Source organism: Dama dama, chromosome 20 (genome assembly GCF_033118175.1).
Source record: "Dama dama isolate Ldn47 chromosome 20, ASM3311817v1, whole genome shotgun sequence".
NCBI lineage: Eukaryota > Metazoa > Chordata > Mammalia > Artiodactyla > Cervidae > Dama > Dama dama.
Window position 1 is genome coordinate 41748769 of NC_083700.1, and position 12566 is coordinate 41761334.

Here is a 12566-nt window from a genome sequence, read left to right on the forward strand (position 1 = left end):
TGTACCCACAAACCAGTTATCACAATGCAACACTGTGATAATGTGATAATGAAAGATTCTCTATAAGCAGTCATAACTCTTCTAGCTAAAATAAAACTTAGACCTAAACAGCTAAAAATTCAGAATGGAAATAGAGACAGAAATGAAAGACAGACTGAAATGGACAAGAGACCAAGATCCTGATTCTCAGCTTACTCCCTCAGGAAAGAATATTATCATTTTTTATTCTGGCATTGTGTTAAAAATGTTTTCATTTGCAGAAGCCCTGAAATCTTTGCTGTAGACCAAATATTCTGATTTGCTTCTCTTTACTTCTTTACACAGATTTTAAAAACCAACTGGCATTTTATGAAGTACCCTGATTTTGAAGGCAAGTTCCCAGAATGACCAGAATACAGAATAGTTTGCTCAATGCCAAACTGAAGGATCACAGGAGAGTCTCAGTGATATAAGAACTGGAAGCATGAAGAAGTGCTTAATATGTATTTGTTCTATTTTCTATTACGTAGTCTCTGATATGGAAGCCATTTCTTTCTTGGGAAACAAAAGATTTTCTCAAATACTTCCATCTTCTTGTGAATAATCATTCAGTCTTACACTTGGATACGATTTTTGAGCAATCTTCTTTCAATTCACGTGCCTCAGCACCATGGTGCCACCGTTCAGTTAGAGAAAGGTGGAGACAGTGTTTCTCCACCAACAGGGATATAGTGAATTGAGTTCCGGCAAGTTGCCTCCAGCCATAAGCCTTCTTACCAGTTCATCGCACTGTGTGACACAAATGCCGTTGTCCTGATGTAGTAAACGTGCCGTGAAAATAGTGAGTTCTCAAGAGTGAAGCTTAGGAACCACTACCTTGGAGCTCACCTAGTCTAACTTACTCAAAAAGAGATGCTCACTGCAACCATTCTGGTGCAGAATTATTTGAGATCTATTTGTGGGTTTTCCATGACTGATTTCTCAATACTTTGTAAAACAAGTCTTTCTGAAAGACCCTCCAGAGACGAGGTTTAAAAAACTATTCTAATGTCTATGAATTGAAGCAAATTCTGACATTTGAAGCTACAGTGAATACAGTTTCTCATGATAGTTTTGAATCTTAGAATTCAAATATTATCTTTTTTTGTTATCAATTTTCCAAGACATACATTTTCAATTCCATCAAATATTTCTCAAATGACAAGGCTGAATAATCTCCCACAATTAAACAACAAACAATCTACAATATCATTTATTTAGAAAAAAGTTTCTTTTAAAAATACAGTCTAGTACAAAGTACTAAATGTAGTTGGATAAAAACTTATTATTAAAATGTGTCTATTATTTTCTCAATTTTTGTTTAATCAAAACTACAAAGGGATATTTGTTTTTCCTCTTAATAACATCACCATTTTTTGTTCACATTGAATTTGTGGGAATCAGTGGGAAAATCTCAGGATATTTTATACAAACTGCTATCAAGTCAAAACATATCTTCTTCATCCTGTGCTTTTTCATTTTTTTAATTAATAAACTTGATTTTTATGGAAGTTTTAGGTTCACCATAAAGTTGAGCAGAAAGTACACAGAGTTCCCACATAGCTTCTCTCTCAACAGACACACAGCCTCCTGCATTATTGACACCTCCTCCATCATTGACACCTCCTCCATTATTGACCAGAGTGGTGCATTTGTTGCAATGATGAATCTGCCTTAAAGCATCATTGCTACCCTAAGTCTATAGTCTACATGACAGCTCATTCTTGATGCATATTTTATGAGTTTTGACACAAGTATAATAACATGTATCTGCCATTGTATTACTGTACAAAATAGTTTCACTGACCTGAAAATCCTCTGTTGTCTACCTGTTCATTCCACCTACTCCCTTAATGTCTGGTAACCACTAATCTTTTTATTGTCTTCCTAGTTTTGCCTTTTTAAGAATGTCCTAAATTTAGAATTATACAGTGTGTAGTTTTTCAGATTGACTTCTTCCACTTAGTAATATTCATCTAAGTTCCCTCCACATCTTTTTTCCCCATGACCAAGTAGCTTTATTCCCATGGAAACGCAACTGGCTCAAGATCTTAAAAATCAATGTAACCTACCATGTTAGCAGATTAAAAAAGAAAATTTACATGATCATGCCAATTAACACATAAAAATAATTTGAAAAAGATTAATATTCCTGTTAAAACCCTAGGAAAAAATGGAACGGAAGGGATCTTCCTCAACTTGATAAAGAACACCTACCAAAAACCTTAAGCTACCATTATACTTAAAAGACTGACCTTTTGCCCTAAGGCTGGTAATAGACAAGGATGTTCACTACTATGGTTGATTAACAGTGCTGTGATAGTTTCAGGTGTATAGCAAATCAACTCAGCCGTATATATATATACGCACATACTCAGCCATATATATATACATAAGGATGTCCACTTTTGCTATTCCCACTCAACATTGTACTGGAACTGCTAGCCAAGGAAATCACCCACCTAAATTTTCCGCAGATTTATTGAGGTATACTGACAAACAAACTTGTATTTCTTTAAGGTATTCAGTGTGATGATTTGACACTTGTATACATTGTGAAATGATTATCATAATCCAGTTAATTAACATATTCATTTCCTCATATAATTACCTTTTTTGTTTGGTGTAAAACTTAAATTCTTGTCTTCTAGCGAATTTCAAAAATATAGTATTATACTATTAACTATAGTCAATATGCTGTACATTAGATTCTCAGAACTTATTCATGAAAATGTGCACCCTTTGATCAACATCTCCCCATTCCCCTGTGCCTGACAACCACTATTCTACTCTCTGTTTCTGTAAGCTTGACTTCATTTTAAGAAACTCATTTTATTGATATAAAGACAGGAATGTTCATTTCTCCCTATGTTAAACTTAATTAAACTTGCTTTTCAGCTTAAAAATAAAATTTTTGCTCCAGCCTTTTCATAGGTCTTCAGTCAACTACTTGAATTGCAAAGTAATTGCAAAACATGTGATACAAGTCTCATATGACAGGATTACATGTCGTACTGCTAGAAACTTCCTCCGACTTGACATCTAGCCACATAAATATCACCAGTGTTTATTTATTATATTTTTACTTGTAAATCTTTTCTGTGATTTAATCTGAAACAAAGTCACACACATTTTTCCAAAGAAGACATAAAGATGGTCAACAGGTACATGAAAAGATGCTCAACATCACAAATTATTAGAGAAATGCAAATCAAAACTACAATGAGGTACTACCTCACACTGGTCAGTCTGGCCATGATTGAAAAGTCTACAAATAGCAAATTCTGGAGAGGGTGTAGAGAAAAGGGAACCCTGCTACACCGTTAGTGGAATATAAATTGGTACAGCCACTATGGAGAACAGTATGGAGGTTCCTCAAAAAACCAAAAATAGAGCTGCCATTTTATCCTATGGCCCCAGTTCTGATCATATGCCCAGACAAAATCATAATTTGAAAGGATAAATGCACCCCTTTGTTTAAAGCAGCAGTATATACAGTAACCAAGACATGGAAACACCCTAAATGTCCACTGACAGATGAATGGATAAAGAAAATGTAGGGTGTGTGTGTGTATATATATATATACACACATATACAGTGGAATATTACTCAGTCATAAAAAGAATGAAAATTAAAAAAAGAATGAAATAATGTTATTTCCAGCTTTATGGATGGGCCTAGAGATTACCATACTAAGCAAAGTCAGAAAAAGAAAGACAATGCCATATGAAGTCACTTTTATGTGGAATCTAAAATATGACACAAATGAATTTACCTATGAATCAGGATAGATTCACAGACAGAGAGAGATTTGTGGTTTCCAAGGGGAACAGGATATGGGGAAGGATTGGACTGGGAGTTTGGGACTAGCAGAGGCAAACTATTATATATAGAATGGGTAAAGAGCAAGGTCCTATTGTACAGGGAAGTATATTCAATATCTTATAATAAACCATAATGGGAAAGAATATATATATGTATAGGTATATGTGTGTGTGTATACCTATGTGTGTGTATATCTGAACCACTTTGCTGTCTACCAGAAACTAATACAATATTGTGGATCAACTATACTTCAATATAAATATATTTATATTTAATGTACATATATATATAAAACATATGAATATCACAGCAAAAGAGGTATTGTAATTTAAGGACGGTAGGGTAAAAATAAAACCCAAATCTGCCACATCTGGTTTTTTTTAAAACAAAGTCATACAATAGCATACCCAGTTTCTCAGTTAACTAACGTTAACATTGTAACAAACCCACCTAAAAACAGCTCAAATGCATTAAAGTTTATTTCTTCCCCTTGTAAATATAAAAAAAAAGGTATTCCTGATTGACTAGAACCCTTCCTTTAAGCAGTAATTCAGAAACACAGATCCCTTCCATCTTATGGCTCTGCCATCTTCCATATATGGCTTCAATTTTGCCTCATTCCCCTATATCAAGTTGGTGGAAGATGAAAAAGCAAGTGAAGAAAGCATGCTGGATTTTTTAAAATCCTGACTTAAAAGTGAATTTTACAAGTTGGTGTAAGTACTTGCTAGCTGTGAAACCACATCCCAGCAACTACCCCATACCGTGGAATGAGGAATACAATTTTAGAGGGAGGGTACTACCTTTCTTTAAAATAGTCCACCCCTCTGGCCATCTTTTCTTCAAATCAAGCTTGCCCTAAGGGACATCATCAAAAGTTCACTCAGAAATTACCCAGGTCAAAGTTCTAAACATCCTGGTGGAATGCAATATTTTTTAACATTCTTCACCAAATCTAAATGTGGCTCCTCATGGTCCTTCTATAAATTAACAAAATAGCTTCTAGTCATCATACATCCATATTCTTTCTTTCACTGTTTGTCTCTTCTCTTTCTTCTTTTTCTCCTCTTCTACCATGCCACGTCTCTCTCAATAGACAATAGAGAAGCAGGGATAGAAAAACTGTAATAAAAATCTCAAATAGGAAAAAGAGTGGAAAACAGGATAGTCACAACAATTAACTCCAGATAAGTAGGCAGTATTAGCACCTTTTTTGGGTAACAGACAGTGTCCCCAGATTAGACTATAATCTCTGGTAGGATCATTGCCCGTAGGGCAATGATCATGCATGAAAGCCCATAGGAACTTTCTTGCCCATTGCTGTCTCTCACCACTGGCTCCAGACCTATCCCTCAAAAATCTTAGCAGATTCTGATTTATCTATTTCCAGACAGTTCCGTGTGATGGTAACCAAATTATTTTCCTGGGTATAATTTTGTAGTCTACCTGATTTCTTTACTTCCTCACTCCCATGCCATTTTCTCACACCTCAATAGTGTCTACCGTGAAGCCATCTAATACATTATACTTTATTGAGAAGAAAATTTCCATAGTCTGATCTTTGTCACAGGCTTGTTTACCTGAAAAACCTTAATAACTCTTTGCTGCCTTAAGCTTTTTAAAGTCTCATTTCTTACTGTTTGTCGGTATAGGAGTAGTTTTTCCAGTTTTCCAGCAGTTTTTCCAACTCCTTGTTGTCATTAAGTCACTAAGTAGTGTCCAACTCTTTGCAACCCCAGGGACTGCAGCACACCAGACCTCCCTGTCCATCACTAACTCCCGGAGTTTACTCAGAGTCACATCCATCAAATCGGTGATGCCATCCAACCATCTCATCCTCTATCATCCCGTTCTTCTCCCACCTTCAATCTTTCCTAGCATCAGGGTCTTTTCCAAGGAGTCAGCTCTTCCCATGAGGTGGCCAAAGTACTGGAGTTTCAACTTCCTCATCACTCCTTCCAATGAATATTCAGGGCTGATTTCCTTTAGGATGGACTGGTTGGATCTCCTTGCAGTCCAAGGAACTCTCAAGAGTCTTCTCCAATACCACAACCCAAAAGCATCAATTCTTCGGTGCTCAGCTTTCTTTATAGTCCAACTCTCACATCCACACATGACTACTGGAAAAAACACAGCTTGAACTAGACAGACCTTTGTTGGTAATGTCTCTGCTTTTTAATGTACTATCTAGGTTGGTCATAACTTCTCTTCCAAGGAGGAAGTGTCTTTTAATTTCATGGCTTCAGTCACCATCTGCAGTGATTTTGGAGCCCAAGAAAATAAAATCTCTCACTGTTCCATTGTTTCCCTATCTATTTGCCATGAAGTGTTGGGACCAGATGCCATAATCTTAGTTTTCTGAATGTTGAGTTTCAAGCCATTTTTTTCACTCTCCTCTTTCACTTTCATCAAAAGTCTCTTTAGTTCTTCTTCACTTTCAGCCATAAGGATGGTGTCCTCTGCATATCTGAGGTTATTGATATTTCCTCTGGCAATCTTGATTCCAGCTTGTGCTTCATTCAGCCTGGCATTCCGCATGATGTATTCTGCATATAAGTTAAATAAGCAGGGTGACAATATACAGCCTTGACATATTCTTTTCCTGATTTGGAACCAGTCTGTTGGTCCATGTCCAGTTCTAACTGTTGCTTCTTGACCTGCATACAGATTTCTCAGGAGGCAGGTAAGGTGGTTTGGTATTCCCATCTCTTTAAGAATTTTTCACCGTTTGTTGTGATCCACACAGTCAAAGGCTTTGGTGTAGTCAATAAAGCCGAAGGAGATATTTTTCTGGAACTCTCTTGCTTTTTTGATAGTCCAACGGATGTTGGTAATTTGATCTCTGGCTCCTCTGGCTTTTCTAAATACAGCTTGAACATCAGGAAGTTCACAGTTCACATACTGTAGAAGCCTGACTTGGAGAATTTTGAGCATAAATTTGCTAGTGTGTGAGATGAGTTTAATTGTGCGGTAGTTTGAACATGCTTTGGCATTGCCTTTCTTTGGGATTGGAATGAAAACTGACCTTTTCCAGTCCTGTGGCCATTGCTGAGTTTTCCAAATTTGCTGGCATATTGAGTGTAGCACTTTCACAGCATCATCTTTTAGGATTTGAAATAGCTCAATTGGAATTCCATCACCTCCACTAATTTTGTTCATAGTGATGCTTTCTAAGGCCCACTTGACTTTTCTTATATCTCTCAAAATTTTTCTTAAACTTTTGAGTTCATAATATTATTTACAATACTATATAAGTTTTACCAATAATAATGAAATTAAATCCAAACAATAAGCATTTTTCAGTGCTAGTATTTACTGATTTTGACCATCACTCAGCTTTTTTTCCAAAGTTGATCATCCAAAGGACAAGTTCATTTCATTATTGTGACCATCTGACTAGTAGGTCTAGTCACAGTGTTTGATCCATTAACTTGTTCCAATAATTTCCATGATGTTGCCATTCATTACTTCTTAACTTCAAAATGTGCTCCTTTATTTTTGGCCCAGAGCCAAAAAAAAAAAAAAGTTTTACTAGCTGGGCATTTAATCCAGGGAATTCAATAATTTCAAAAAGTTATTGAAATATTGAAAATATCCTAGATTTCCATACTTGTAATCATGGACTTTTAGTGATCTGGGAACCAATAGCACATTGTTTCTAGTGTGTGTGTTAAGTCGCTTCTCTCATGTCCAACTCTATGGCTGCCAGGCTGTTCTGTCCATGGGATTTCCCAGGCAAGAATACTGGGGTGGGTTGCCCTGCCCTCCTCTAGGGGATCTTCCCGACCCATGGATCAAATCCACATCTTATGCATCTCCTTCTTTGCATGCAGATTCTTTACCACTGAGCCACCCCACTGGGGAAGATCTACTTCTATTTTAGGTTTAGATCTACTTCAATTTTCTTAATTGTCCTTAATAAATGGTTTCTTATTGAACAACTTGAGAGGTCTGCAATAGAAACATTTTAAATGCTTTATATTTGAGCTGCAAATATGATCTTCTGTTTATTGACTTATTTTCTCAATTATTTTCCTTGGAGTTAGACTCTGCTATCTATAAACCTTTACTAGTTTTTCAGGTAATCAAGATAGCTTTCTGATTTTGACATCTTTCATGCCAATGCATTAATTTTAATACAAAGCTTTTACTTTTTATTTTTTGGAGGGAAGATGGTGTTCATTTTACTTGGTCAAGCACTTTGTTAAGTGCTGTGTCTATAGCAATGACTTCATCTTCAAAAGACTCAGTGTAAGTATATGAAGAAAAAGTGTAAAAGTAAATATAATAAATTCTGAGATACACACCAAGTGCAATGAACATGCTGAGGAAATAGGAATGAATTCAATTTGGCAAATCAAAAAAACTTTAGAAAATAGATATCATCAGGGCCTTGAAGGATTTGTAAGAATAATTTACACCTGTGAGGCATTTATTTACAAGCATGTTTCATTTTTCCTCAAGAAAATAAAAATCCCTCTGAGTTTTATATTATCATAACTTAAGTGATTTGCCAAGGCCATTCAGAATATGAAATATTAGGATTGAAGTTCAGAACTCTTAAGTATCAGTAAGGTTTCGAGGAAGAGGGCTTTGTGATATGAGTAAGCTGTCTTTGAAATACTATTTTGTGACTACTGTGTGAGAAAACGATTTAACCTTTCTGAACTGTGGTTTCCTGATCTACAACACAAAATGATCTTCGTGTCAGAATCATTGTGCCCTTACATGTTATAACAAACACGTGTGAAATATCTAGCACTGTGTTTAGGAGAGTGGACACTCAACCAGTCAATGTTTTGTGTTCCTGATCAGATGCTAGGATATAGGGTGATGATATGATAGAATAATGTTCTAGAAAGACAACTAGCGTGGCAGTGGGGAATCTGGAATGAAGTATCAAGAAGCACAAGAAAAGTATGATAATTATAAGTGTTTTTCGATGGTCTAGATGATAATGTTAGAACTAAGGAAATAACCACTGGAATAGAAAAGAGAGAAGAATTAAGAGAAACATTCAGAAGTAGAATTGCCTTGATGCTTGGTTGGCATCAGGTGTAGAAAGGAGGGACAAGATAACCTGACAAATAATAATTAGGGAATCTAGCATATCATCCTACCAGGGCCTAAAATAGGGAATATACATGGAAAATGATTTGAAGAGAGAGATGTGGGTTTGACCCCTGGGTCAGGAAGATCCCCTGGAGAAGGAAATGGCAACCTACTCCAGTATTCTTGCCTGGGAAATCCCATGGACAGAGGAGAATAGAGGGTTACAGCCCACTGGGTCGCAAAAGAGGTGGACATGACTTAGCGACTAAACAACAGCAGTATTCTACTATTTTAGGTATATTGATTTAGGATATGCTCATTGAGAAGAGATGTCTAAGTAAGCAGATGGAGACACAGTCTATATGTCAGAATTTTTTAATTTAGATTTTAGAGCCAAGACATATATATATATATATATATATATATATATATATATATATATATATATATATATATAAGAGTTGAAGTCATGCTGAAAAATGAGCTCAACCAGGCAGAACCAATTAGACTACTAGCAAAAAAAGACAAAGACTGAGAATCAAAGAAATAATAAATTTAGGAACCAGGCTATAAGGTAGGGTGGAAGGAACCTAGGAAAAGTCCAAATATGACTAGTCTAGAGAGACTAGTGATAGGCTAGATATTGGGAAGAAAAATAAAATGACATGATATATAAAGCCAAGTAAAGAGAGACTTAAAAGGGAAGGTCAACAAATAAATTATCACAGAAAAGATTAAAAAATGAAGAATAGTGGGAGTTCACTATTAATATTTGGAAAGCTTCAGTGGGATAGATGAAAAGGAATTCACTGGGCAAAAAAAAAAGAGGTAAGGGATCTATAGAAGATAATAAGCATGTGCAAAGATACAGAAAAAGGAAATAGTATAGTACGGTGTGTCTGGCTTCTCTCATTTTTGTGCAAATTAGAAAAAGAAACACCCATTTGGGCATTTACTCAGCTAGGCAAGAGTGTAGGCTTGTCCCTATGCCTTTGTGGGGCACATAGACTTTGCAACCATATGCAACAGCTACGTGTTCACATGTTCAACGTGCTCAGTCATGTTCAACTCTTTTGTGACTCCGTGGACTGTAGCCCGCCAGGCTCCTATGTCCACGGAATTTTCCGGGCAAGAATACTGGAGTGGGTTGCCATTTCCTACTCCAGGGGTTCTTCCCAAACCAAGGATTGAACCGGCATCTCTTGCACCTTGTGCATTGCAGGTGGATTCTTTCCCACGTAGCCACCTGGGAAACTGTGCGTTAGCTGTCTAATTTAGTTGGAATGCAGGTTACAGAAAGGATAGCACTAGTTCATAAATATGGTAAGAAGTCTTATAGATCACATCATGGAGAGTCTTAAAAGATAGTTGAGACTTTTGTGTTCAATCCCGGAGTCAATGGGGAGCCATCTGTGATTGTGTGGTTCACTTAAAGACGAAGAGTCTAGCAACAAAATGAGGAATGAGTGAGAGGAGGAAAATGCAGACAGTAAAGAAACTATGTAGAAAGTTATTGCAACTGCATAATTCAATGTATAACTTGATTTTCCCCTTTGATCTAAGAAAATTTTAATGAAGTCTACGGAAAAAAAGGGGAGGGGTAGAAGAGCACAGTGTTTATCTATGGAGCTTTGGTTTCCACATGTAAAAAGAATTAGCTCCTCCAGGAGCAAATTAGGCAGAGAAAGGCAGTCTCTGCTCAGCTTGGCAATATGATTTAGTGTCCTGCTTTTCCATCTCCCCAAGGAACTAAACTGCTTTGATCTACTATTTGTGGCCTTTCCCCTGGGTCTTCCTCACATTTTTCTGCTACTAGGACAAAAGTTGAGTCTTAGAAGGCCAGAACTTTATAAAAACTAAAAAGTTCAATTAAACCATCATTTATCCTCATGTGGATTCTCTTTCCTGCTTATCTTATAAAATGCTCATAAAATGACTATTACCTGACTTACTGGTACTTACTTGATTTTTTTTTTTTTAATTTTTTTTTTATCTTATTTTTTTTTTTTTTAATTAGTTGGAGGCTAATTACTTCACAACATTTCGGTGGGTTTTGTCATACATTGATATGAATCAGCCATAGATTTACATGTATTCCCCATCCCGATCCCCCCTCCCACCTCCCTCTCCACCCGATTCCTCTGGGTCTTCCCAGTGCACCAGGCCCGAGCACTTGTCTCATGCATCCCACCTAGGCTGGTGATCTGTTTCACCATAGATAGTATACATGCTGTTCTTTTGAAATATCCCACCCTCACATTCTCCCACAGAGTTCAAAAGTCTGTTCTGTATTTCTGTGTCTCTTTTTCTGTTTTGCATATAAGGTTGTCATTACCATCTTTCTAAATTCCATATATATGTGTTAGTATGCTGTAATGTTCTTTATCTTTCTGGCTTACTTCACTCTGTATAAGGGGCTCCAGTTTCATCCATCTCATTAGGACTGGTTCAAATGAAATCTTTTTAACGGCTGAGTAATATTCCATGGTGTATATGTACCACAGCTTCCTTATCCATTCATCTGCTGATGGGCATCTAGGTTGCTTCCATGTCCTGGCTATTATAAACAGTGCTGCGATGAACATTGGGGTGCAAGTGTCTCTTTCAGATCTGGTTTCCTCAGTTTGTATGCCCAGAAGTGGGATTGCTGGGTCATATGGCAGTTCTATTTCCAGTTTTTTAAGAAATCTCCACACTGTTTTCCATAGCGGCTGTACCAGTTTGCATTCCCACCAACAGTGTAAGAGGGTTCCCTTTTCTCCACACCCTCTCCAGCATTTATTGCTTGTAGACTTTTGGATAGCAGCCATCCTGACTGGCGTGTAATGGTACCTCATTGTGGTTTTGATTTGCATTTCTCTAATAATGAGTGATGTTGAGCATCTTTTCATGTGTTTGTTAGCCATCTGTATGTCTTCTTTGGAGAAATGTCTGTTTAGTTCTTTGGCCCATTTTTTGATTGGGTCATTTATTTTTCTGGAATTGAGCTGCAGGAGTTGCTTGTATATTTTTGAGATTAATCCTTTGTCTGTTTCTTCATTTGCTATTATTTTCTCCCAATCTGAGGGATGTCTTTTCACCTTACTTATAGTTTCCTTTGTAGTGCAAAAGCTTTTAAGTTTCATTAGGTCCCATTTGTTTAGTTTTGCTTTTATTTCCAATATTCTGGGGGGTGGGTCATAGAGGATCTTGCTGTGATTTATGTCAGAGAGTGTTTTGCCTATGTTCTCCTCTAGGAGTTTTATAGTTTCTGGTCTTACATTTAGATCTTTAATCCATTTTGAGTTTATTTTTGTGTATGGTGTTAGAAAGTGTTCTAGTTTCATTCTTTTACAAGTGGTTGACCAGTTTTCCCAGCACCACTTGTTAAAGAGGTTGTCTTTTTTCCATTGTATATCCTTGCCTCCTTTCTCAAAGATAAGGTGTCCATAGGTTTGTGGATTTATCTCTGGGCTTTCTATTCTGTTCCATTGATCTATATTTCTGTCTTTGTGCCAGTACCATACTGTCTTGATGACTGTGGCTTTGTAGTAGAGTCTGAAGTCAGGCAGGTTGATTCCTCCAGTTCCATTCTTCTTTCTCAAGATTACTTTGGCTATTCGAGGTTTTTTGTATTTCCATACAAATTGTGAAATTCTTTGGTCTAGTTCTGTGAAAAATACCGTTGGTA